General features: G+C 39.9%; 1 protein-coding gene across 1 annotated transcript in view; it reads left to right on the forward strand.

The window, feature by feature from the left end:
- Positions 1–26,497, forward strand: part of FREM1 (FRAS1 related extracellular matrix 1) — a 236,825-nt gene that overhangs the window by 43,674 nt on the left and 166,654 nt on the right. Inside the window, exon 4 of the mRNA XM_034987965.1 lies at positions 24,259–24,347. The gene's annotated coding sequence lies outside the window, so the exon portion shown is untranslated. The remainder of the gene's footprint in view (positions 1–24,258; positions 24,348–26,497) is intronic.

The following is a 26,497-nucleotide window of genomic DNA, read 5'->3' on the forward strand; positions in this document are numbered from 1 at the left end:
TTACATATGGTATACATCTATGTGACCATATACATGCCCCTTCCTCTCAGGTATAACAACTATTCTGATTTCTAGCTCTAGAGATTAATTTTGTCTTTCAAAATTCATATAAATGGAATCATACAGTATGGGCTCTTTTCTGTCTGTCTTGTTTTGTTCAATGAAATGCCTTTGAAATTCATCCACGCTCTTGTGTATATCCTTTTGGGAGTTTGTCCTTTTTAATAGTTGAGTAGTATTGCATGGTGTGAATATCTCACAATTTGTTTATCCTTTGTGTTGTTTACTTCGGGTCTATTATGAATAGAATTGTTACAGTTGCTGTAAATATTTTTGTACACGTCTTTTTTTAGACATTGGCACTCAGTTGTCTTCGGAGTATACCTAGGAGTAGAATTGCTGTACTATAAAGTAAGTGTAATTGGTGAAGTTGATAAACGTGAGCAATGTGGTACATTCACAGTATGGACTGAGATGGAAAGTATGTTAAGACCTGCCTTGAGTAAATCTTTTGATTTTTCTGAACCTACTTTCATGAATCTAAAGTAAAAATAATAATACCAGGCGCCTGGGTGGCTCAGTTGGTTAAACGTCTGCCTTCGGCTCAGGTCATGATCCCAGGGTCCTGGGACTGAGTCCCGCATCTGGCTCCCTGCTCAGTGGGGAGTCTGCTTCTCCCTCTCCCTCTCCCCCTCCCCTCCTGCTCGTGTGCTCTCTCTTGCACATGCTCTCTCTCTCTCTCGCACATGCTCTCTCTCTTAAATCTTTTAAAAAAAATAAAAATAAATAATACACACCCTGAAGAGTTGCTGTAAAGATTAGAATATGTAAAACGCATAAAATGCCTGGTGGATGATCTGGGGCCTAGTAGGGTATTCACTAAATCAGAACTATGATCGTGGTGGTGGTGATGAAGAAAATGATGATGGTAATATAATCTATTTTATACGAAACTGATGGGTTGATTTGTTGAGTTAAAATATAAACCTAACCTCTTTCTTTTATCCTTGAAAGAATATTTGAAAACTTCCAACAAGGTCCCTCTTGTACAGTGGGTAGACCTCTGCTTCCCAACAGGATTCCAGCATCCCATCCCTGAAATCCCGATTTAATTTCAGATGGGGCGCAGGTATCTATTTACGTTAAATGTACCTCCAGTGATGTTAATCTGTCAGGGCTGAGAGCCACTGCTTAGCTGAAGAATCTATTGCTTCTCGTCCCCTCACACTTGGCCATTCTTCAGTTCTCTGAGGTAGCAGATTGGTTGCATTCCTTCTACATCCTTCTCCATGCTGAGAACTTCACCTTAGACCCTGAAACCATCTCTGAGATTTCAGTCTTCCTGGGGAGCGTCCTCTCCTTTCTTCTTGTTTCTCTAATGGACCACAAACCATTGATAGTAGAGGGTGTGCCTACGGTCCCCCGTCGCTGCTGGGTTTCAGTATGCAGTCTCAGGCTTCTCAAATGTCACCTTCTCAATATTTTCTTCTTGTGTCTCCCTCTGTTGTTACTTTTTAATTTAAAATAAACACAAATATGGCAAACTCCTACAGGCTCCGACAGCTGGCAGCCTACATGCTTGGCTGCCTCCACCTTCGAGGTGCCGATCGCTCCAGCAGACTGTTGAAAGCTGTTGTGACTTAGGGAGCAGCTGGTTTTTCTTCTCGTTCGTTCTTCTTCTTTTTAAAAAAAACTTTAGTGCATTTTCTCTCAATTAGCAAGGTGATCTGTGTTTACAGTGGCAGAAGATTTGATGAGTTAAGTCTAAAGCTCCAAAAACAACAGCAAACATTTTTTGTGCAATGTTCTCCTTATGTGGTCAGGATCCAGTTTCAGCTCCAGCAATTCCTACGTGTGTAACCTTGGGATACTCCTTTTTCTCTGAGTCTGTTGCCTCATTATGTTAAAGAGGGATGATAGCAAAACTTGATAGGACAATGGGCAAAAGACAGGAAAGATAACTCACCAGGAAGAGATTGAAAATGGCCATTAAACATATAAAAAAAAATTCAAGTTCACTCGTAAGAAAAATGCCAATGAATGGCAAAAATTTTAAAGGTGGACAACACGCTTTGTTGGTGAGGCGGAAGAAAAAACAGGCATTGTCATACGCTGCTAGGGAAAGTGCAGAATGGCACTCCCTTATAGAGGGGAATTTGGCAAATTCCAGACTACTTATATGTTTACGTTTTGATCCAGTAAGCCCATTTCAAGGAATTTATTCTGAAGATGTATCTCAACAATATGAAACCCAGCAGCGACGGGGGGAACCGTAGGCACACCCTCTACGATCAATGGTTTGCGGTCCATTAGAGAAACAAGAAGAAAGGAGAGGACGCTCCCCAGGAAGACTGAAATCTCAGAGATGGTTTCAGGGTCTAAGGTGAAGTTCTCAGCATGGAGAAGGATGTAGAAGGAATGCAACCAATCTGCTACCTCAGAGAACTGAAGAATGGCCAACAATACATATGCATAAGATTACTCATTGAAGCATTATTCATAATTGCAAAATACTGGAAATAACCTAAATCTCTATAGGAAATGTTTATTGAAGAAACTATAGAATATCCATATCAAGGAGAATTATGCAATTGTAAGACAGAAGGAAAAATAGCTCAATAAGCCAAAATGCAGTAATTTTCTGTGAAAAAAGCAAAAGGCAGAGGAGTATATATAGTCCACTATCTTTTGTGTAAGAGGTAAAGTCAATAAGAAAGTATTTATTGCAAACACACACACAAAACAAAAAAAACAGAATTTTGGTTTTTAAATATCATACCACATTAAAAATAAGTAGTGCTGCTTGACTTTATGATAATGGCAGATTCCAGGGCCAGGGAAGAGAAAAACCAAGAGGAGACTGGAACTGGGTGGCTCAGTTGGTTGGGTGTCTGACTCTTGATTTTGGCTTGGGTCATGATCTTGGGATCGTGAGATCAAGCCCCTCGGAGTCTGCCTGAGGTTCTCTTTCTCCCCCTGCCCCTCTCCCTACTCAGACATGTGTGCTCGTGCGCTCTCTTGCTATAAATCTTAAAAAACAAAACAAAACAGGAAACCGTCTTAGTCAGGGTCCTCTAGAGAAACAGAAACAATAGGAGATAGATACAGATATCCAAGACACAATATCATATATGTAGTGTTCTTGCCAAAAATGAAGACAAACATAAATTGAGAGATCAAATATATATTTGTATATAATATAAAAATTACATAGTATAAGGAACTGAAGAATATATTTATTATACAGGATTGGTTCATGTGATTATGATGACTAGCAAGTCCCAAGATCTGCAAGGTGAGTCAGGGAGCTGGATATCCACAGAATTAATGTTGTAGTTCCAGTCTGAGTCTGAAGGCTTGAAAACCAGGAAAGCTGATTGTGTTCCAGTCCAAAGGCTGGCAGGCTTGAAACCCAGAATGTGCCAATGTTTCAGTTCAAATCCAAAGGCAGAAAAAAGCTAATATCCTACTTCGAAGACTATCAGGCAAGAATACTTCTCCTTCCTGGGAGAGGATCAGCATTTTTGTTCTATCCAGGCCTTCAACTGATTGGATATGGCTCACCTATATGGAGGGCAATCTGCTTCATCCAAAACACCCTCACAGAAATATCCAGAATAATGTTTAACCAAATATGTGGGCACACCATGGCCCAGTCAAAGTGACATGTAAAGTTGACCATCATAGGGCCTATGAATAAAATAGGAATTGTGTGTCCATGGAAATAATAAAGAAATGGTAAGTAAAAGAAAATCTCTTCCTTAAAGGAGAAAGTCAGGAATGATAGAGGTAGTTCAACATTTTATGACCATTATAGTAATAACTGATTCAGACAGCTATCTATAAATGGTACAATAGTAGATGAAAGTTTGATGAAGTGATGCATATGTACCCACTTCTAAGGAATCCAAAAAATAAAAAAGGTAACTTCACAGTAGAGAAACTTTGTCTAATGGCTTGGGCCACATTTAACACACCAGTAATGTGATAAACTGACATCACGTACCTACTGATGTGATGTGCTGAGAGGGACATGATATCACCTACATAGTGTTCTTGCCAAAAATGAAAACAAACACTAATTGAAGGGAAGTCTGCAAAATGCATGGCGTATTCACTTAAAAACATCCATGTCATGAAAAACAAAAGCTGAGCAACTGTTTCAGATTAAAGGAAACTAAAGAGACATGACATCTGAATGCAATGAATGATCCTGGATTGGATCCTGGATCTGAAAAAAAGTTGCTATGTAAGACATTATTGGGACAACATAGTCTATAAAATGTTAATGCAGAAGCATGAAATTTCCTGATTTGATCATTATACTGTGGTTATATAACAGAACGCCCTTGTCCTAAGGAAACACACAGTGAAGTACTTAGGAGTAAAGGGTCATGATGGATGCAGTTTACTCAAATTGCTCAGAAAATGTATGTGCACGTGTTGAAAGAGAGACAAAATGATAGATAAAGCAAATGTAGCAGAATGTTAATTGGTAAATCCAAGTGATGGTAGAGAAGAATTCTTTGTAGTGTTCTTGCAAGTTTTCCATAAGTGAGAAGTTACATCAAAATAGTTTTAAAAATTAAAGAGGGGCGCCTGGGTGGCTTAGTCGGTTAAGCGTCTGCCTTTGGCTCAGGTCATGATTGGGCTCCCTGCTCAGCAGAGTGTCTGCTTCTCCCTCCCTCTCTGCCTCTCCTCTGGCTTGTACGCTCTCTATCTCAAATAAATAAAATCTTTAAAAAACTTATAAATTTCTGTCCCATTTCCCTTGTGCAGGATAGGGTCCTTCCAGAATAATGTTTAACCAAATATGTGGGCACACCATGGCCCAGTCAAAGTGACATGTAAAGTTGACATTGCAAAGTCAAAGGGCAGACATTTAAAAAACTCTTAGCTGCCAACTGCTTTTCCAGAAAGACTTTCCCCCTTTTCTTTTGTGCTAGCAGGATATGAATTGTCTGCCTTATCTCTCCTCACCAACATTGCATATTATCAATTATTTTACTCATTAGGAGGAGCCAATTTTCAGGAACTAAACTGGGTGGCAGAATTTTGTTATATTTAAAGTACTTTTGTCTGTTGCTTGACATTTTTCTAAGATGAATTATAAAGAAAAATTGTTTTCTAAAAAAAAAGATGATTTAGTTGGCCAAACTAGTAAAGGAACCAATGTAGCCTGTATGTTTGCCATATATACGAAGAAAATCATGCTATTACCCAGGAAAGTTAGTTTCTTTGGGTGACTAGATCTAAGATAGGTTTCGCATGAGGACAACTGGTTTTTGGCGTCAGATAGACCTGGGTTCAAGTCTTGGTTCTTTCATCTCTTAGCTTCTGACCTTGGACAAGTTATTGCACCTTTCTAAGCCTTTATTTTCTACTGGCAAAATGAGAATAAACGTACTCTCCTCTTGGTGTTGTTGGGAGGCTTAAGTGAGGTAATGCTGGAAAGGTGCTTGGTAGCTTACTAGGCACTTTATAAATATTTTAAAAATTCATTATGCAATTAACAATGTTGTGAACGATGATCTGATTATAAATAGAATAAGGGATATTGTATATGGATATAGTGTTCTTTTATCTAAGTCAGGAGGAAGATACTGCCAAAGAGCAACTCACAGAAAGTAAATTATCTGAGAGGTTAAAAGTTGTCCTGGGATTTGGATCTGTGACTACCGTGACTGTCGCATAGTAATGAACTGAACTAAGGGTCTGCAAGTCAAATGACCACATCCTAAATGCTTGATTATGTTCCTACACTTGCCCAGAAGACCACCACAGAACAGCTTCCTGCTGATTAGATGTTAAGCTAAGACTTTTAGATAGGAGCGCTTGGTTTGATTCTGGAAGTTACAAAACCAAGTTCTTGTTGGAGATGAACTGTAGCACCAGAGCCCATCCTTCCTTGTCAGTCTTGACCCAAAGATGTCACCATTCCTTGTTATTTGTCCCTACATAATTGATGTTGATTGGAAACTTTTCCTGAAATGGGCCAGAACTGCTTGGTTGTCTTTTCCATGTAACTTAAGCATAGTACTATAAATAAAGTAATAGTTGGGAAAAAAAATGCTGTAAAATGGTATTTAGGTTACTGAGGAATCAGACACGTTTGAAAAGCTGTGGCCATTTCAAATTTCCTTAAATCAGTTTTGCCTTGGGGGCGGATTGAAAAAAATGTGTAATCTATCCCATCACCAAAAGATCTCCTAATAGGGCAATCCTCTACTTGTAAGTGGCTATAAAGGAAATACGTTTCCCCCAGCACTAGGTAATCATTGTAAAACCAGATCGTTAGTTGTAAAAGTTCTGTTAATTTAAGATTTGAAGGAATAGATAGTGAAAAATTAAGTTTTTTGTCCCTATTTCTCTCTCCAGGAAGCAGTCATCATAAAATGCATTGCCTGGCCTCCTGATAGTTAGCAGATGCTCCTACATGCCCACAAAACAGAGCCCAAGACATCGAAGCCTGTGGGGCAGAATCTGCCATAAATGTCTGAAGTTACTTTCTTGGCCAAGATTTATGTTACACATTGCAATTAAGTCTAATCTGAAAAGAAATAATCCATGTAATGAATACTTAGGCATACCAGTGGATAATTTGAAAGCATATGCTACAAATCTCTAATGTAGAGTGTAAGATGATGTGCTAAAATTATGCATTGATGCATTGAAATAGACCTCAGATGGAAGAAAGAAGAAATTCCAACCCTCTTTGGATGGTGCCTATTTTCTAAATTCCCATTTCAATCTTGGAGTGGGGGCCATTAATTTACATCGATGATAACTTTTTAATTCCGAGATAAACTCCGGGATGCCTGAAAATAACCATTGTGAAGGGTCTTTCTTTGCAGGAGTTTGTGCAAAGGGATGGGGAATTTCTTCAGCTCCTCTGGTGAAATTGTTTTCCCTCACTCTCCAGCTGTCTAGGACTACTTTATCGTGGTAGGGGAGTTTGGGGAGTTTGCAAAAAGCACTGTAAATTGCATTTTCAAAGCTTGCTTTCTCTTCGAATTCTTTGACGATCAAACGCCCTAATCTGTGACTCTGATGGTTGGGGCCTTTTGAGAAAGGGGATATCTGATTATTTTTGCTAAAGCTAATGGCTGCTGACATGTCATGACTTGCTTAGGAGAAAGTCCAACATGGTGTTGATTTGCCATTCCCTTGCCATCCAAGGGCACTTCACTGTGAGATTGAGGGATTTCCCCCTTTCCATTCTCTTGTTTTGCTCCATCATTCACTTATAAAAACAGCTCCAAAGCATCAACGTTCGGCCAGTTTGTGATCTTCTATTTTAATCATGATGGGGTGACTTAGAATTCCCAAGTCAGATTTAAGGTCATTTCAAAAGAAAAATTCTTACCTCACTCTCTATTCCAGCTCTCAAACCCTGCCCCTTCTCCCTAATTCCACATAGTTTGAATTATAATAACAAAATGACTAATAACCATCTGAATTTTTTTCAAATATAAAAGTTGGAAACTCATACCTCAAATGTCTGATACTTATTTTGAGAAGTCAGAAAAGCTCCTTGTTAGTCCAAGGCATTGATGTATTTTAAAAGTGGTTGATTATTCATGAATAAATATTAAAATTCTTTCATATTTATGAATATTTGCAGTCTTCCTAACAATCATGCTGTTTATCTATGTTACAGATGCTTCTAATTACCTGGTTCAGTCACTTCAATTTATTGGCACTCCTGTGAATATAGAAATAACAAAACTTGTCTTCATGATTTAAATCTCTCATTTAGCTACCCGCAAGTTAAAACTAAGATCCTTCTCTGCTTAAAACCATATCACTTTATTCGGCAAAGAGAATTAAAGTTTTACATTTAAATGTCATTTTTAATCGATTCCTTAAATTAAAAGTTAGCATGCCATTAGTCTCAAGCAGAAATGGAAATGTCAGGCATCACTTAATCATCAATTTCAGAAATTAATCAACTTGTGGGGAAAACCCATCATACTGTGCAGAGCTTTAAAGAAAAACACGAAATTATCAGTAAATCACAAAACAACCATTCAACATCTGATCTTAGGAAACAATGACCAAGTCTGTTTTTCTTTTTTTAATTTAAAAACTCACTTGGTACTCATAAGGTATTTAACTATGATCAGTTTGTTGTGTTAAAGCAGCTTCTAACCCAGATTAGACCATGCTTGCTTTTAGTAAATACAAGGACAAAATGGATATCTAACATTTTTATCCTTGAAAGATAAAGGTGTTTCCAGAAAATTAGCCTCTCTTAAGTTACTTTCGGGTTTGGTGAAAGTAGGTTTTAGAGAAAAGATGATCTTAACTTTTTTGAAGGAAAAAATGTCAGGGAAATAATATTAAGAATCATGGGTTTAGGGGAGCCTGGGTGGTTCAGTCGGTTAAGGATCCAACTTGTGATTTCGGCTCAGGTCATGATCTCATGGGTTGTGAGATCAAGCCCCGAGTTGGGCTCTGCGCTTAGTGGGGAGTATGTTTGAGATTTTCTTCCTCTCCCTCTGCCCCCCCAACTCTGTGTCACTCTCAAATAAATAAAACTTAAAAAAAAATGGGGTTAGGGACTCCTGGGGGGCTCAGTTGGTTGGGCGTGGGACTCTTGGTTTCAGCTCAGGTCATCATCTCAGGGTTGTGAGATCCAGCCCCAGATCCGCTTGAGATTCTTTCCCTCCCCTACCACCCCTGCCCCGCTCCTCCCCTTTTCCCACATTCTTCTCTCAAATAAATATTTAAAAAAAAAGAATCATGGGGTTATTCTGTTCAAAATTTATTTGGAGAGTACTTAGATACAATGCTTTTATTCTACATGGAAAGCACACTAGACAGGAAGTTATAAACATCTATGTTTCAATCCTAGTCCAGCCAGTTGGACTTGTGGTCATGGATCAATCATGTAACTTCTATAGGTCAATTTCTTCATCTGTAAAATCTGAAGAATAATGCCTTTTCTATTTAAGGATTAAATAAAAGCATGAATGTAAATATGGAATCATGAACTATGACATGATTTGTGGAGATATAAAAAATATATGCCCAATATTCTTTGAGGAGAAAGTATTAGCCCTACATTCCTTAATTCAATTTTTGGCTTTCATAAGCCCTATTTTCTTTGATTCAGTCTTGGACTAATATTATTATGGCTAAAGCCAGACTGTTGATCCGGGATTTGTTACATAAGGAGATTGAGAATGTTTGCAAAACATTTGCTTAGATCAGTAGTTCTCAAAGGTTTTAGTTTCGGAGTTGCTTTACACTCAAAAAATTACTGAAGACCCTAAAAAGCTTTTGTGTATTTGAGCTACATTTATATTTAGAGTACTAGAAATTAAAATGGAGAAACATTAAAATATTTATTAATTTATTTCAAAGGAGCAATGATAAATTTACACATTACCAAAAATATGTTGGTAAAAAATAACCATAATTCTGAAAACAAAAAAATAATTTTAAAAGTGGTGTTTTTCATTTTTGCAAATCTCTTTAATGTCTGACTAAATGGAAAACAGCTGGATTTTCACATCTGCTTCTGCATTTAATCTCTTGGAATAGCACACGTCACGGAGCCTCTGAAAAACTACATTCTATACTCAGGAGAGGATATGAATGAATAAGAGAAAAAAATCTTCCTCTTATTATAAAAATAATTTGACCTCCTGGAGCCCCTGAAATGGTCTTGGGTCTCCAGGTATTCCTGACTACTTTGAAGACTGTTGGCTTAGAAGATACTAAAGACATACACTGCATCCTGTGTTGTGATGAGGGTACCTCCTATCAGAATGATACTTGAATCTGATTCAGCAATCGTAAACATGTTTCTAGGCTGTTGTTTAAAGACCTGATGAGTTAGTGATAATCTCCTATGAATTTAACAATTATTCTGTTTTTTAAAAAAATTGAGGTATAATTGAGATCACATCGTTTAAGTTTAAGGTGTACAATGTATTGATTTGATATATGTTGTGACATGATTACCACCATAGTCTTAATTAACAATTATTCTTATAGCTAAACATGCTAATTTGTTTTCAGAGGAACTGAGTTTTCTCTACTTCCCTTGCATAGGAAGGGATTAAAAATATCTCTTTATAGTCAAAAATATCTTTTTATAGACTCCTCTGACTTATTTCTCTATTGGCTTATTTGTATAATTGGTGACTAGATTGCAAACTTCTTTCCTCAGACAAGTTAAGAGGAACAGTTTAGTTTGACACAAGTGAAAGATGTGACTATCCCGCAAGCTGGGGAGGGGCAGAGGGAGAGGGAGAGAATCTCAAGCAGACTCCCCACTGAGCGCAGAGCCAGACTCAGGGCTAGACCTCACGACCCTGAGATCAAGACCTGAGCCGAAATCAAGAGTCAGATGCTTAACCAACTGAGCCAGGCGTCCCTCAAAATATGTTTTTTAAATATCCTAAAGCGGGCACCTGGGTGGCTCAGTTGTTAAGCATCTGCCTTTGGCTCAGGTCATGATCTCAGGGTCCTGGGATCGAGTCCCGCATCGGGCTCCCTGCTTGGCAGGAAGTCTGCTTCTCCCTCTCCCCCTCTCCCCTTTGCTTGTGTTCCCTCTCTTGTTGTGTCTCTCTCTGTCAAATTAAAAAAAAAAAATCATAAAAAAAAAATATCCTAAAGCTAGTACTTTTTCTAGAAAACATTTTGAATCTGCATTGTGGAAGAAAATTTACTACACTCAGTTTTTCAAAAGTGTCCTGTTTTCTACATAAAATGATAGTTAACATCTATGGCGAATTTCTCATGCTATATTTACCATGTGAATGCTTTGCACGCATTAGCTAATCTCATGGCATTTGCTTGTTACTCCAGAGGTTAAAGAGGACTTTTTGAGCATATTGTTCCAAAAATTCATGTCAACTCCTGGAGGTGTCTAAAGGGTTAGTCCTATTTTATACACCAGGCAATTGAGATTCTGGAAGATGAGGACCCTTCTCCAAGGTCACGCTACTTGTAAATGCCAAAGCTTTCCTTTATCCATGATTCCATGCATGGCTAAGCCACTCTGTTGTTCTTTTATAGATCTGTTATTTAACACTAGTCTGGTGAACTCAAAATCTCAGTCTTCTTGGAGGTGCTTCAGTTGTGAACGTGACGTTTTATGTTGAAGATAGAGCTTTGAATGTGAGAGTCAGTAGCAGGAGTAGTTAGAGCTGGGCTGTGCAGCATACACCCCATTTTTCAGCAGGTTGGAGCAGTAGTGACCCCGACACATGGAAGACTACTCGAAACCTCTCCAGATGGAAATGCTGAGATTGGCGAGCCACTCCTGCTTGTCTTATCATAGGTGAATTAAAAGTCGTGGAATATATTACAAAGGCACAAGCTACATAATATGGAACCCTGGCGTGGATTCAAAGGACCTGGATTCATGCTTCATTTCCATCATGAGTTCTGGGAACTTGGGCATATCTCTGGGTTTTGAATTTCTCTTCTGTAAAATGAAGACCCACCACTGGTTCATCTCTGTCATCCCTTGAAACTCTGTGAATACATTCTGTGACTAGAAGCCACAGAGACAGCCTCTTGGTACAGAAGCACAGCTAAAAGTCATTGATTTTTCTATCTGTGCGATGGACAGAAAAGTAATGTCAAAACTACAGTGTTTATAATGATCAAACAAGTTATTGTCTATGAATTAGCTTTGGAACTGGAAGAAGCCTCCAAAACATTGTATCATGTGTATTATTTGCCATATTCAGTTAGAGTAATGAATGCTTATCTGAAGTCAGCCACATTGGAGTAAATTAGAACATTCACATCTTTTTTCTCTTCACATGCTAAGTTAAAAGTGATGCCCGTTGGATGCTGTAGTTTATGCATTTAAAACCCTAAGGGTCACTGTAAGAACCCAGGGTTACAATACACTTGATAGAATACACTTTCTTTTCTTTTCTTTTTTTTTAAGATTTATTTATTTGAGAGAGAGAGTGAGCGAGCAAACATGAGCAGGGGAGGAGCAGAGGGAGAAGGAGAAGCAGACTCCCTGCTGAGCAGGGAACCAGACTTGGTGCTTGATCCCAGGACTCCGGGATCATGACCTGAGCCAAAGGCAGACACCCAACCGACTGAGCCACCCAGGAGCCCCACAATACACTTTCTGTTAAAGATGGTGAAGAATCAATTCTAGAGATGTCACTATTTAAGAAGATGAAAACATTTGACAAATATCCCTTTGGTTCGAAGGTGCCTTTGCAGAAGTTGAGCAAGATAACCGATCAATGGAAAAGAATGGACCAGATAGGTAATAAATTCCTCCTCCATTCACTGTGGCCATGAGCATTGGTTTTGCTGAAATGTGGCTGGTCAGATGTTTCATGAAAAGAGTGCATTGAAGGATAAATTTAGGTTTTGAGTTTTTTTCTGGGATGGAGTTTCTGGGATCCACTCAGGTCTTTTTGATCCCTGGTAATCATAACTGTGACAGATCTAGGAGTCATTTGTAGCATTTGGAGATGATAAAGTATCTAGAGTATGTTTTATTTTCAAACAGTTGTTGGTGATGTGTAGCTAAATGTTCCGTTAGATCCAAGTTCAAGAATTCTAGAAAGACTTACATTCCCATTCCTCATAAATTAATGATTAAAAATATTAGCATGCACATAAACGATAAAAAGTTTTCATCCACGATTAGAAACTAGTGTTCGTACTTGTCCCAGGCATCCAGTGCCTCCATCAACAATACTTAGGCTAACATGCTCTGGAGGGACCACGCTAAGAGAAACAGAAGACGTCAGGAAATTCTCTGTTACTTTTCAGTGATAGCATTTGTCAGGGGAGGAAATTGGATGATAGGAAGACACGGAACTGGATACCTTTATCATTGACTGTTACAACCCCAGGGACTGAGATAAAACTACTCTGAAGACAACAACGTTGATAAGTATGCTCCCAGAAACACCCAGGGTGCCTGCTGGAGACTGGGGCTGAATGTGCGAGTGACAGCACATTTACCCAGGGCTGAGAAGAGCAAGGAGCCCTGCTGGATCATCCGAGATACATTCACGAGGGTGGTTGATGGCAACCACACATACTCAGTGTTGGACAATATGTCACCAGGGATTGGAGGGGACACCGATGACCTGCCATATCATACCCAAATCACAACAATAAGCCAGAGATATGGGCCCCTTCCCATTGAGAATGATCTAGCGAATGCAAATCCAAGATTTGTTTAAACCCTCCAGTGGCTTTCCAGTGCTTGCAGTGCAAAGCCCACGCTCCTTGGCAAGACATGAAAGGCTCTCCAAACTCTAGGCCTTGCCTGCCTGTCTCCCTTCAGCTCCCATTACCCTCGGCCTCATGCTTAAGCTGCCCTGATGTCCATCTTCTTTTACTTTTCTCCTTGTAGCACACTGCTCTCATCTCCATGCCTTTGGTCTTGCAGAGACTTCTTGTTAAAATGATCTCTACCTCTTTCTATATCTGCCCTGTCCTTTTCCTCCTTTGAGAGTCAGCCCCAGCATTTAGGTCCTCTGAGAAGGCTTCTCTGAATGTTCTTCTTGTTTCAGAACATGTCCTTGATTCTTCCGTAGTATCTTGTATACATACTATCATTTTACCTGCCATCTTCAATTATTATTATTATTTTAACATTTGTCACCCCTCTTTAAATTTGAAGCTTCTTGAGAGTAGGGACTGTACTTGGGGGAGATGATTCTCCATGAGTGTCTTGTGTTTCTGCATGTCTCATGAGCAAAGGTACTGCCTTTATTTTGTACTCCCCTTTCAAGGTTGTTTGAGCAAATAGCCTTTCAAGGTAGACATAGCGTCTCCCTCCAGAGCAGAGGGCAGGTTTGTTTATTGTCCAGTATAATAAAGATACGGTCTTCTTCCAGGACAAAGGACAGGCAGGCTTACTGCCCATGATAAAATATTCAGGTTCCCTAAACTCAAGGTTCCTCTTTTATAATGTACATCATTGCATACTTGCATTGCAAGTATCGTATGACCCTCTTTACATTGTCTTGTGGGTGCAAATGTTCGTACATGGGCTATAGCTATTGTTGTAAGTAATAGACTATCCTTTACCTAAGACCCATGTGTCTTCTGTCTTCCACGAGCATCCATGAAATTGTGGCAGGCTAACTTGTTAGCTTTCAAGGAGGATAACATCTCAGACTCTTCATAATTCTTTACATGTATTATATTCATCGTTATACTTCCAACACTGAGATAGTGCCCAGCATATGGTTAAGTGCTTTATAAGTGTTAGATGAATGTATGAAATGACCTCATGCTAGAGGAAAAAAAAACAAAAACAAAGCATAACACAAGGTGATCATTCCACTCAGACCCTGTCTTTGTAACTACATCTCTGCTTTCTGCTTAGCCATCTTACCTCCATTTTGTCTACAATGGACTTCCAAGATGGCTCCCAGAATCTGTTGGTTTCCTAACTACATTTTTGCTAATGCCAGGAGAGAGGGTGCAGACCCTTCTGTGATATTGCCTTGGAGCATGTACCCAAGTTTATCATTGTCATCAATGCCATTTCTTACATGCTTACCAGGGCAAGATACGTGATAAGTGTCATATAATTGAAGTTAAATAATTTATATAATTCCTTTGAATTATTGGTCTTAGAAATAGACAATACCAAAAGCATTGTGTATTAAACATGCTCTGCAAACCACAGAATTGTACAGCACGGAGATTCAGCTAAGGAAAGACCATAACTAAATGCTTGTAGCTTCTTGTGAACAAGTCTTGATGAGTGTCATTTATGTTGGATATGCTGGAATGGCTTTCTGAAATTGCATATTCTTACTTCATTCCCACATAGTATGGAAAATTTAGTCAAGGGTTTAGAAGGTGAAAGGAGGTGGAAAGGGGCAAATACTCATAGCTAAGGAACAAGAGAAAGCATCGGTAGACTCCAGAAAGTCTGACTTGTAATTTTTTATCTCTTATTTGAAGCCAAGTTTATTCTGTACACTTGAATATTATATTTGCTCTTAAATATTACATGCTATCAAGTTACCACTTTATGTGCAAAAGTTTTGAGAAGTGTGTTGATCTTATTTCAGAGAAGACCCTGCAAGGTTCCTAGACATGGGGAAATGTTTTTAATTTTTAAAAAATTTAATTTTAGAAAAAGTTTAAATAAGGGCTATTAGTCCTGAAATTCAGAAGAGATAATTTGAAACTTTGAACAAAGGAAACTTCAGGAAAAACAACTTTTCATATATTTTTTCCCCCATCTCAAATGGATTTGGTTGGGTGAGTTGATAGTAAACAGGTTGGGAACCTGTAATTGTACCTGTCAGTAAAGACTTGAGATTTTTTCCTAAACAATAATAAAGAATGCTCATTGCATGATTAACCAGTCTTCAAATTATGCCAGATCCTTAGTGATTTCAGACTTGTGGGTAAGAGTTCCCAGTGGATTTTTTAAAAAAAATCAGTGAATATTGTTATTCTTTTTTTAAAAAACTATCTTAACCATTGTTGAGTATACAGTTCAGTAGTGTTAGGTATATTCACATTGTTGTGAAACAGATCTCCAGAACTTTTTCATCTTAGATATGTGAATTTCTTTACCCATTAAATAGCAACTCCTCTCCTTCCCCTTCCCCCAGCTCCTGGCCACCACCATTCTACTTTCTCCTTTTATGAGTTTGACTACTTTAGATAACCTCAAAGAAGTAGAATCATACAGTATTCATCTTTTTGTGTCTGGCTTATTTCATTTAGCATCATGTCCTCAGGTTTCATTTATGGTTTAGTATGGGACAGGATTCACTTCCTTTTTAAGGCTGAATAATATTCCATTGTGTGTATAGACCACATTTTGTTTATCCATTCATCTGTTGATGAACATTTTGGTTGTTTCTACCTTCTGGCAACTGTGATATGAAATATATGTATGCAGGTATATTTTTAAGACTCTGCTTTCAATTCTTTTGGATATATATCTTGAAATGGGATTGCTGGATTATTCTGTTTTTTTTCTTGAGGAAACTTGTTGTTTTATACAGTGGTTGCACCATTTTCTGATCCCACCAACAGTACATAAGGGGCTCAGTTTCTCCATGTGGAATTTTTAAAGACTGTCTTTCCTCCTTGAGAGATTCTCCGGGGATCATGACCAGTGGTACCATTGCTTTTTTTTTTTTTAGCTTTTGAATTAAAAAAAAACTACCACATTTATTCAACCTTATTTTTTTAGAGCCGTTTTAGGTTCACAGCAAAACTGAGTGGAAGGATACAGAGTTTTCTCTTATACCCCCTACCTCCACACATGCATAGCCTCCCCATTATCAATATCCCCCATCAGAGTGGTACATTTGTTAAAATTGTTGAACCTATATCAACACACCCAGAGTCTATAGTATACTTTATTTTTTAAAAGATTTTATTTATTTGAGAGAGAGAGTGAGTAGGGGAGGAGCAGAGAGGGAGAGGGACAAGCAGACTCTGTGCTGAGCTTGCAGCCTGATGTGGGGCTCAATCTCAGGACCCTGAGATCATGATCTGAGCTGAAATCAAAAGTTGAATGCTTAACCGACTGAGCCACCCGGGTGCCCCATCTATAGACCATTTTGAAGTTCACTTTTGCTGTTGTACATTCTGGGGATTTGAACAAATTTATAAAGACATGTATCTACCATTAAAGTATCATACAGAGTAGTTTTTTTTTTAAGCTTTTTTTTTTTTTTTAAGATTTATTTATTTATTTGACAGAGAGAGACACAGCAAGAGAGGGAACAAAAGCAGGGGGAGCGGGAGAGGGAGAAGCAGGCTTCCCGCAGAGCAGGGAGCCCGATGCGGGGCTCGATCCCAGGGCCTCGGGATCATGACCTGAGCCGAAGGCAGACGCTTAATGACTGAGCCACCCAGGCCCCCCATACAGAGTAGTTTTATTGCTCTAAAAATTCTCTGTGCTCAATTTGTTCATCTCTCCCTATCCCCAACTTCTGATATTTTACTGTCTCCATAGTTTTGCCTTTTCCAGAATGTCATATAGTTTTATTAGTATAGTATGTAGCCTTTTCAGAATGACTTAACTTATTAATATGTACCTAAATTTCCTCCATGTCTTTTCATTTCGTGGTTTCTCACTTCTTTTTTTAAGCCTTAGAGATCTAAAGGGGAGTATAGACAATACTGTATTATAATCATCGAACCTGCTAAGAGACTAGCACTTATTATTACTCCAAACACTAAAAAGAAAGGATAATTATGTAACATGATAGAGGTGCTAATTATCACTACAATGGCAATCATATTACACTATATAAATGTATCAAATCAACATGTTGTGCACTTAAATTTACACAATGTTTTATGTCAAATACATTTCAATGAAAACACAACCTCCAGCGGCTCCTGCCGCTTTAGAGACTGAACTAGACAGCTCTCACAGTGCCTGACTGTCCCGCCCAGCTGCTCTCCCGTCTCTCTTCCCCATTCTCACTTGGACAATGTTTCCCCACTCCACATTGTCCTGATGTGTCAACCATCTAAAACTCCTACTTCTTCCTCGGTCGTCCATGGGTTTTTCTGCTAAAACTGATATAAAAGATTACAGTCTTCCTTTAGGATTGCAAGCCATAGGAGTGTAGACCTGGGCTGCTGGCTGTCTTCTTTCCCACGAAAAAGCCTATACAACTACACTGATCACGGTGAGCATTTCATAATATATATACACACACACACACACACACACACGTTGAATCACGGTTTCATACACCTGAAACTAATATTATATGCCAACTATACTTCAGTAAAAAACAAATAAAAATTTAAAAAAGAAAAAGGAAAAGCTTGTATTTGCCAGGAGAAAATAAGGTTAATATACAGAGTGAAACAAAGCAGAGCTTGTCAATGGAAGGAGAGAAAACATGCTATGGCTTGAGCCCCTAAATCTACTCAAGGTATTAGAGTTGTCAGGATTAAATGAGTTAATAAATGCAGGTAGGTGAACATGTACATAAAGGGGTACATGTTCAGTAATTGTTCGCTACCCTTAATCACATCTCAATATATGATATTTGTCTATATATTCTTTTTTTAAATTTTTTTTATTTTATTATGTTATGTTAATCACCATACATTACATCATTAGTTTTTGATGTAGTGTTCCATGATTCATTGTTTGTGCATAACACCCAGTGCTCCATGCAGAACGTGCCCTCCTCAATACCCACCACCAGGCTAACCCATCCCCCCACTCCCCTCCCCTCTAGAACCCTCAGTTTGTTTCTCAGAGTCCGTAGTCTCTCATGGCTCCTCTCCCCCTCCGATTCCCCCCCTTCATTTTTCCCTTCCTACTATCTTCTTCTTCTTCTTCTTTTTTTTTTTTTAACATATAATGTATTATTTGTTTCAGAGGTACAGGTCTGCGATTCAACAGTCTTACACAATTCACAGCGCTCACCATAGCACATACCCTCCCCAATGTCTATCACCCAGCCACCCCATCCCTCCCACCCCCCACCACTCCAGCAACCCTCAGTTTGTTTCCTGAGATTAAGAATTCCTCATATCAGTGAGATCATATGATACATGTCTTTCTCTGATTGACTTATTTCGCTCAGCATAATACCCTCCAGTTCCGTCCATGTTGTTGCAAATGGCATGATTTCATTCCTTTTGATGGCTGCATAATATTCCATTATATATATATACCACATCTTCTTTATCCATTCATCTGTCGATGGACATCTTGGCTCTTTCCATAGTTTGGCTATTGTGGACATTGCTGCTATAAACATCAGGGTTCACATATCCCTTCAGATCTCTACATTTGTATCTTTGGGGTAAATACCCAGTAGTACAATTGCTGGATCGTGTGGTAGCTCTATTTTCAACTTTTTGAGGAACCTCCATACTGTTTTCCAGAGTGGCTGCACCAGCTTGCATTCCCACCAACAGTGTAGGAGGGTTCCCCTTTCTCCACATCCCCGCCAACATCTGTCGTTTCCTGACTTGTTAATTTTAGCCATTCTGACTGGTATGAGGTGGTATCTCTTTGAGATTTTGATTTGGATTTCCCTGATGCCAAGTGATGTTGAGCACTTTTTCATGTGTCTATTGGCCATTTGGATATCTCTCTATATATTCTTATCTTCTCCGATTGTATTGTAAGATTTTTGAGAGCAGGCACTAGGTCTTACTCCTCTCTGTCCCCTCCCATGGTCTGTGCAGAGCCTAGCTTATACTAAGGTTCAGTACCCTCGTTGCAGAGAATTTAATAGATCAGCTCATTCTGATTCTTGCAAGACATGTACGGTGTGTGACTTCAGCCTCATATTTCTAAGCAAGTTTGAGATTTTGTTAGTAGATTTGTGCCATTTACTTCTAAGGTGTGAAAAGCATCTTTTGCCTGTGGGTTTGTTGTTACTTTCAGAGTACAGTATTCTGACTTGGCCTAAGTTGCCATGATTTCTTTTTTTAAATGTAACAACTGTTTTTATTTTGATTCTTTATGATACAAAATTCATCATCTTTTGAGGGAGCTGGAATTAGGATATTTTTCCAGAGTCAATAAGTGAAAACTCCCAACTCCTTATGTTATGCTTGGAAAGATGAAATTGTTCCTGGTGCTAAGCTTTGAAAGACCAAATCAATCCCAAATCTCAGACAGCTGAAATGCAAAACATCATAAAATTAAGTTGTTTATGTTGCCTTTGGTGCATTTTCCCTTGTCCTATAAAAGATGGACATAGAAAGGATTCCTGATGATTTTTTCATGTTTTTAATGTGTGTACAGAAATCCTAATGTCTGTTTACTTTAATGCTAGTATTTGGAGCTGTGTTCAAGTTAATTATCAAGAAAAATGCATTGCCTATTTAATTTTCAATTGTGAAGGCACAGTGGAATGGAATGAGTCAGTTTATTCTGATTTCCTGCTGGAAGTTAATGGACAAATGTGGACATGATAATGTGATAAGTAGAATTTTTAGTCTGAAGTTCCCATTTCCACAAGCAATAGCCTTGAAATGGAGGATGGGAAACATTTGCTCTAATAGATTCAGTGAAGCACATGATTTGAGTATCAGCCATCATAAAATGAAAAGAACCCAAGTCATTAATTCTTTCAGATCTCCAGCTGGACCATTGGCTCCTGACATAAAGTGCTGGGAGAAGGATTCCTTCGTTAACAAGTGTATTACTTAGTGGGTGTTTTGGGAAAGTCTGTCCATTCTGTGTCTCTCCCATCAGGAGCACCTTCTTTAGCATCCTCATTGAGAAGGTTTTTATTTTTATTTTATTTTTTTTTAAAAATATTTTATTTATTTATTTCACAGAGAGAGACAGCAAGAGAGGGAACACAAGCAGGGGGAGCGGAAGAGGGAGAAACAGGCTTCCCACTGAGCAGGGAGCCCAATGTGGGGCTTGATCCCAGGACCCCGGGATCATGACCTGAGCTGAAGGCAGCTGCTTAACGACTGAGCCACCCAGGCGCCCCGAGAAGATTTTTAAAATATATTTTAGAGAGAGACTCGTATCTTTTACAAATAATAGGGTTATTTTCTTCCTTTCCAATCCTCATGCCTTATTTTTTATTCTTGACTTATTGTATTGGCTAGGATCTCCTATCCCATGTTGAATTGTGGGGAATGTAGCAGGCATTTTTGTCCTGTTCCTTCTTTAGTGGTTACTAAAATTTTACCATTAAGCATAAGATTTCTTTTTTTTTCTCTAAAGATTATTTATTTGAGAGAGCGAGAATGAGAGAGAGAGAGTACATGAGAGGGGGGAGGGGCAGAGAGAGAAGCAGACTCCCTACCGAGCACGGAGCCTGATGCGGGACTCGATCCCGGGACTCCAGGATCATGACCTGAGCCGAAGGCAGTCGCTTAACCAACGGAGCCACCCAGGTGCCCAAGCATAAGATTTCTGATAGATGTCCCTGATCATGTAAAAAGACTTCTATTCCTAGTTGGCTAATGATGTTTTGTTGTTGTTGTTGTTGTTGTTAGAGAATGAGTATTGAATTTTACTGAATAGCACTCTTCTGCATTTATTAAGACAATTGTGTGGCTTTTTTTTTCTCCTTTAAAATACGGAACTGCTAGATGTGTTCATTTTGAACCATCCTTGCCATCCTGAAATAAACCATATTGATTATAGTGTCTTTCAAAATAGATTAGATTTGTAAATATGTTAGTTAGGATTTTGCACTTAGGTTTAGAGTGATATCCATCTACACTCTTCTGCACTTAGGTTTAGAGTGATATCCATCTACACTCCTCTGATTTTGAGCAGAGCACACCCCTCTTCTTCATGTCTTGCTGTGGGGAGGGGGTGGGGGGTGGTGGGAGGGGTTTGTTTCATTCCCTAGCTACCCTGTCACTCCCAACCCTGAACTCAGTAAGCCTCTGCCTCCAACATTCTTGCTGGGTTGTGTTTCTGTTCTTTTCTGCTGTACAGGGTATTTTATTTTGCTTTTATTTTACTTACTTTTTGTTTTATTTTAAGTTGATCTATTTAGAGTGTGACTCTTCCACTCCTTGTTGCAGCGTTGCTCCCGGTAGTCATCAGGTTTTATAGACTCAGGGGAAAACCATTTTCACAGGGCAATGTGCTCGGTGCCATCAGCAATCTTTAATAGGCACACTCTTAATTCGCTTATGGGAGTTGTTGGTGAGGATGTTGGCTTTGCTTCTCAGAGACTGCTATATTCTGTAACAGTTCAGCAAAAATTATACATGTTACAATCCAAAAGGCAATGCTAATCTCCAAAATATTTTATGTTTTACACATCACTCCAACCCTAAGGTTAGAAATAGAATGATTTCTTTAAAATGCATTTTGTTCCAGCACAATATCACATGCTTTTAGGGGAGAGATTCTTTGTTGTTCCTTTGCTTGTTCTTTTTAAGCATTTGGCTTTGCATTTCAGCTTTTCAAGGAGTACTTTACTGAAGTTGATAATTGTATTATTTTAACAGCCCCCATCCATTTGTGGGAAATTTAAGAGAGCGAGACTTATTTGTATAAGCAGGTACTTCAGATTTCAAGATATTTTGGCTAGCCGAACTCTATGTCTGTCTATTCTAGAATATGTTCAGCAAAACATTAGACCCAGCATCATACATATACTGATTAACTTAAAGAAAATTACATTTCCTGCAGACATTCTGAAATACGTTTCAATTTAACTTTATTATTTTTTGCTTAGAATGGTGAACGTATTTTTCCCCCCATAGAAGTGATGTAAAATATTTATTTCTGTTTCTTGACTAATCCATAAACTTTATTTAACCCAGATGTTAAGAGAAGCATATCGACGAAACTACCTTCTATCATTCCTTTATCAAATGGATTTTGGATCTCAACTAGTAGTAGTTACGATCATCTTCATTTCTTTGTGGTTAAGATATTCACAAGCCTGGTAAATTTTTAAATTCAGTCTGAGAACAAAAATCATCTATCACACTGTGATTCCTAACTTATCATTAAAGCTTTATTTTTTGCCCTTTCGAGATTAGTACACGAGTCATACATTGTCACTATATTTTGTTTACTAATAATTGTTTAGCAAACAATTTTTGTTTACTTATGGAGAGCCTCGTGTTTCTTCAACAGGTTTCATCCATTATCAGAGCAAATGGGGTGAATCTATAGATTCCTCTTTTTTTTTTAAGATTTTATTTATTCATTTGTCAGAGAGAGAGAGAGAGCACAAGGAGGGGGAGTGGCAGGCAGAGGGAGAAGCAGTCTCCCTGCTGAGCAAGGAGACCCATGGGACTCAATCCCAGGACCCTGGGATCATGACCTGAGCTAAAGGCAGACCCTTAAATGACTGAGCCACCCAGGTGTCCTGAATCGAGAGATTCTTGAAAATTTTAAAGTTCTGGTGACTTTGAGTAAGTGTATATGTACCCCTCCTTCCTAAAGTATCCGTAAAGCATGTTGTAAAATGAAATAATTTTTCTCTCTTGCATTCTTTTTCTTTCTTTCTCTCTTTCTTTCTTTCTTTCTTTCTTTCTTTCTTTCTTTCTTTCTTTCTTTCTTTCTCTCTCTCTCTCTCCTTCCTTCCTTCCTTCCTTCCTTCCTTCCTTCCTTCCTTCCTCATACACTTTCCTTTCTTTTCACTTTCCTTCTCTCTTCTCATTGTTTCCAAGGAAGGGGGTATGGCTTGTCACCTTGTGACGGGGAACCACAGTCTAGGGGGAACTGGGTTTACAGGGCCTTGTGCTTTTGGCTAAAGTTTAGAACAACCAGACATGTCTCAATATAAACATTTTCCCCAAAGTGAGATAACACTTGAACTTCTCTATTTATGGTCAATTTAAAAGTTGGGACAGATGGCATGCCATTACTTTTTTTTTTTATTTTTTGCTGGTGGAGATGAAATACAGGAAGGCATTTTATTATGCAGTTGTTAGGGAGCAAGACTTTCCCCCGCCCACTGAACCCTGACAAGTTTAATGAAATGAATTTCTGCGGGGGCCGTTTCATGACCTGGGCTGTGTCTCAATGGGCGGGGTCGTGCACTCTATGTAAATGAGATGAGATGACGGGAATTTTTGTGACTTTTTACAAAGCATCCAAACACGGGAAGAGCCTTGTAGGCTGAACAACGAAGGTGGGGCTTACAAACAGAAGCTCCTCTTTTTCTTTAAAGGCTGTGACAAAAGTCCGAAGGGGCCAGTTCCCCTTTCCTCCTCCTCGCGGAGTGCGGAGCATCTTGTCTGAATTTGAATAAAAACCTTTCCGGGGAGGAGGGCGTGTGTTTCCAGAAAAGAGGTTCAGGGAGAGAAAAGTGTTTGAGGAGTTTGAAGGTCCGGGGAAAGGAGTGTGTGCGTATGCACGCGGCGGGCGTTCGTGAGCATGTGTGGGTGCGTGAGGATGACTGTGGGTGGGGGCTCGTGCGCGCGCGTGTGGCATGTGTGAGTGTGCACACATACTCGCGCGTGTGGATGCGTGCACGCCTGTGAGTGTGGGTCTGTGTGTGCGTAGCCCGTGGGCGCCTGGGTGCGGTGTGTTTGGGTGGCTGTGTGCATGCCGTGTGCGAGCGTGTGTGCAAGCGTGTGTGCGTGTGCGTGCGCGTGTGCGGCGGGCGGGAGCGGCCGCTTCGGCTCAGCCGGCGGCAGAGCACTTCGTACAGAACCAGTAGTGGTAGGGGAGGCTGGCGAGAGGCTAGGGAGCCGAGCAAGCGACCTATTAACAAAAGCTCAGTTTGGTCCCTGCGGGCCCAACCAGCAGAAGGGGCTGGGGAGCCCTGGCTCTCCGCCAGGGAGGTCGGGCTCCCCCGCAAGCTCTGCACGCATCCTTTATCATGCCCTCCGCAGGGGGAGTCCTGGGGCTGGGCAGTCGGGAAGTTTCCAAAGCCCAAGCCGCCGCCGCCGCCGCCTTGGACAGGACCAGCAAGGACAGTGGAGTGAGTATGTGAACTTCAGGTCTATGTTTTCCCGTTGGGTGGGTTAAGGGATTTCTAGTACAAAGAAAGCTCACACTCAGCTGACCTGAAAGACTGGAATTTCAGCTCTCTTTCCTTTCCTGGGATCTTGTTCCTCCCCCTTCCTCTCACAGCCCTTTAAACCAGAGATTCCCGGGTCAGTGACTCTTCCCCGCCTGCCCCGGGGCCCAGAGTTTCTAGCTTTTTAGCTTGGAAAGGAAAACCACTACCTGTAAGTATCTGCTTTATGTACTTCCTCTCATCTTGACTGCGAATGTTCTGTTAGCAGAATGCTCCCGAGGTGGTTGGTTTGCGTGGTAGAGTTCACTTCAAGTATCCTCGCAAGAAGGGTTTTCAGAGTCCGCTTGCAAAAGTTTAATTCTCATGTCAACTCAGAAGGGCGGCTGTTTGCACTGTTAAAAACCCATATGCCCACAATGGGAGTCTCTCTATTATGCAACACAATTTATAACTCTCTTCCGAATCCATCCCCATGGCACTCACCAACGAAATCACCATTTTAAATTTTGTAATCCACCCTCACCACCACCACCCCAGATCAGGATGTTTCTTCTCAGCTACATGAAATGGCAAAGGGAAATGATGAAAAAATTAACACGACGAATAATCTCCTCATGGTATAAAGAGAGAGAAATTTGCATGAGATGAGTTTTGGATACCTGGCTTTGATTTAGTTCTACTTGGAGATATATTTTTAAAAGCATGATTTCTATTTTTATGGGGATGAGAGGGAGTGTTGGAGAGGCAAAGAAATCATTTTGTTCTGAAGTTTGGGACTGATGTTTAAGTTCTTTTTTGCACATTACCCAGATTCGGTCCAGAGACTTTGGTGCTGTAGTGAATAGTTTCTTTTAGTTTTCATCTGGATCACAGAAGTAATTTTCAAGGCATTTAATTTTCCTTTCTGCTTTTTTTTTTTTTTTTTGGACTCTTGTGCTTAGTCTTGTTGCCTGGTGTGAATTACAAAGCTTAAAAAGAGCATTTCCGGGGGCTGGTTGGAGATTATGGCCTGGGAATCTTGCTGGAGAGATTAACCTCTTCACGACTGCTTCGCCGACTAGACCTAGTGATCCAAATGCTCCTCAGGTTTCTGCTCCAGAAAACTGACAGCACCATTCCTGACTCTAGTTAAAGCCTGAAGAATTGCTTTGCAGTCCCCTGCCTATACTTGGTAAAAGTGCCTTCAGTATGATTCTAGGAAAATGGTAACTACCCTTGGTCTTTCTGTCTATCAGGAATTCTCAAAACTTAGTGTGAATGGGAACCACTTGGGTCCTTGCTGAAAGGCAGGTGCCTAGGGCACCCCCCCCCGCCCCCGCCCCACCGAAGGGTTTTAGGCCTGGGGAGGGGCCAAGAATTTACCCAGGTGATTCTGAAGCAGGTGAGATCACATTTGGATAAGCACTGCTCTATGTTGTCCTGGGCAATTAAATTCTTGTCACGTACTTGGTTAATGTGAAACCTCATATCTAAATGATAAACTGGAATTTCAGCTGATGTTGAACATAAGTTATATGCGACATGGCTTTGCATGCTTGGCTGATAAACCAGGGCTTTTGACCAACTTTCCCACCAACCTCATCTTTATTTCCTTGCTCTTTTTTCCATCTTCGCCTTTCCATTCCCACGAGTGAGGAAGGGAGTTGGGCAAAGGTACTTGCACGCCATGTACCCACCTCCATGTGTTGGGATGTGTGGTCTGACCTGACCGCACATGGCCAAGCAATGTTCATCTTAGAAACTTTCAACCCAGGGCGGTTCTCAATTCTTTATCAGCCTCCCAGGGATACTCTGCTTCTGGGGATGGGCTAGGCCGAGTGGGGCTGAACTGAGCTGGATTATTTCTTGGGACTGTTCAGGAGCAATTCCTAGAAACTGAGTTTGGATTAGACCAACCCACAGGGATTGGGAGAAACAGGAAGTGATTCCTCCATTATGCTGAGGTCCTCATTTGACAACGTATGAAGGTAATAACTCAGCCTCCATCCCCATCCTCGATGATGTTTTATGCCATTGTATGTTTACAGGAAAGAGAAAATAGGATGTGGTCATCAGTGTCCCTTCCTTTTCCCCCCTCTCCTCACTCCAGATGTTTGTGGGTGCCCGCTACG

This window comes from Mirounga leonina, unplaced genomic scaffold, assembly GCF_011800145.1.
Source record: "Mirounga leonina isolate KUSES-001 unplaced genomic scaffold, KU_Mleo_1.0 Mir_447, whole genome shotgun sequence".
Lineage (NCBI taxonomy): Eukaryota > Metazoa > Chordata > Mammalia > Carnivora > Phocidae > Mirounga > Mirounga leonina.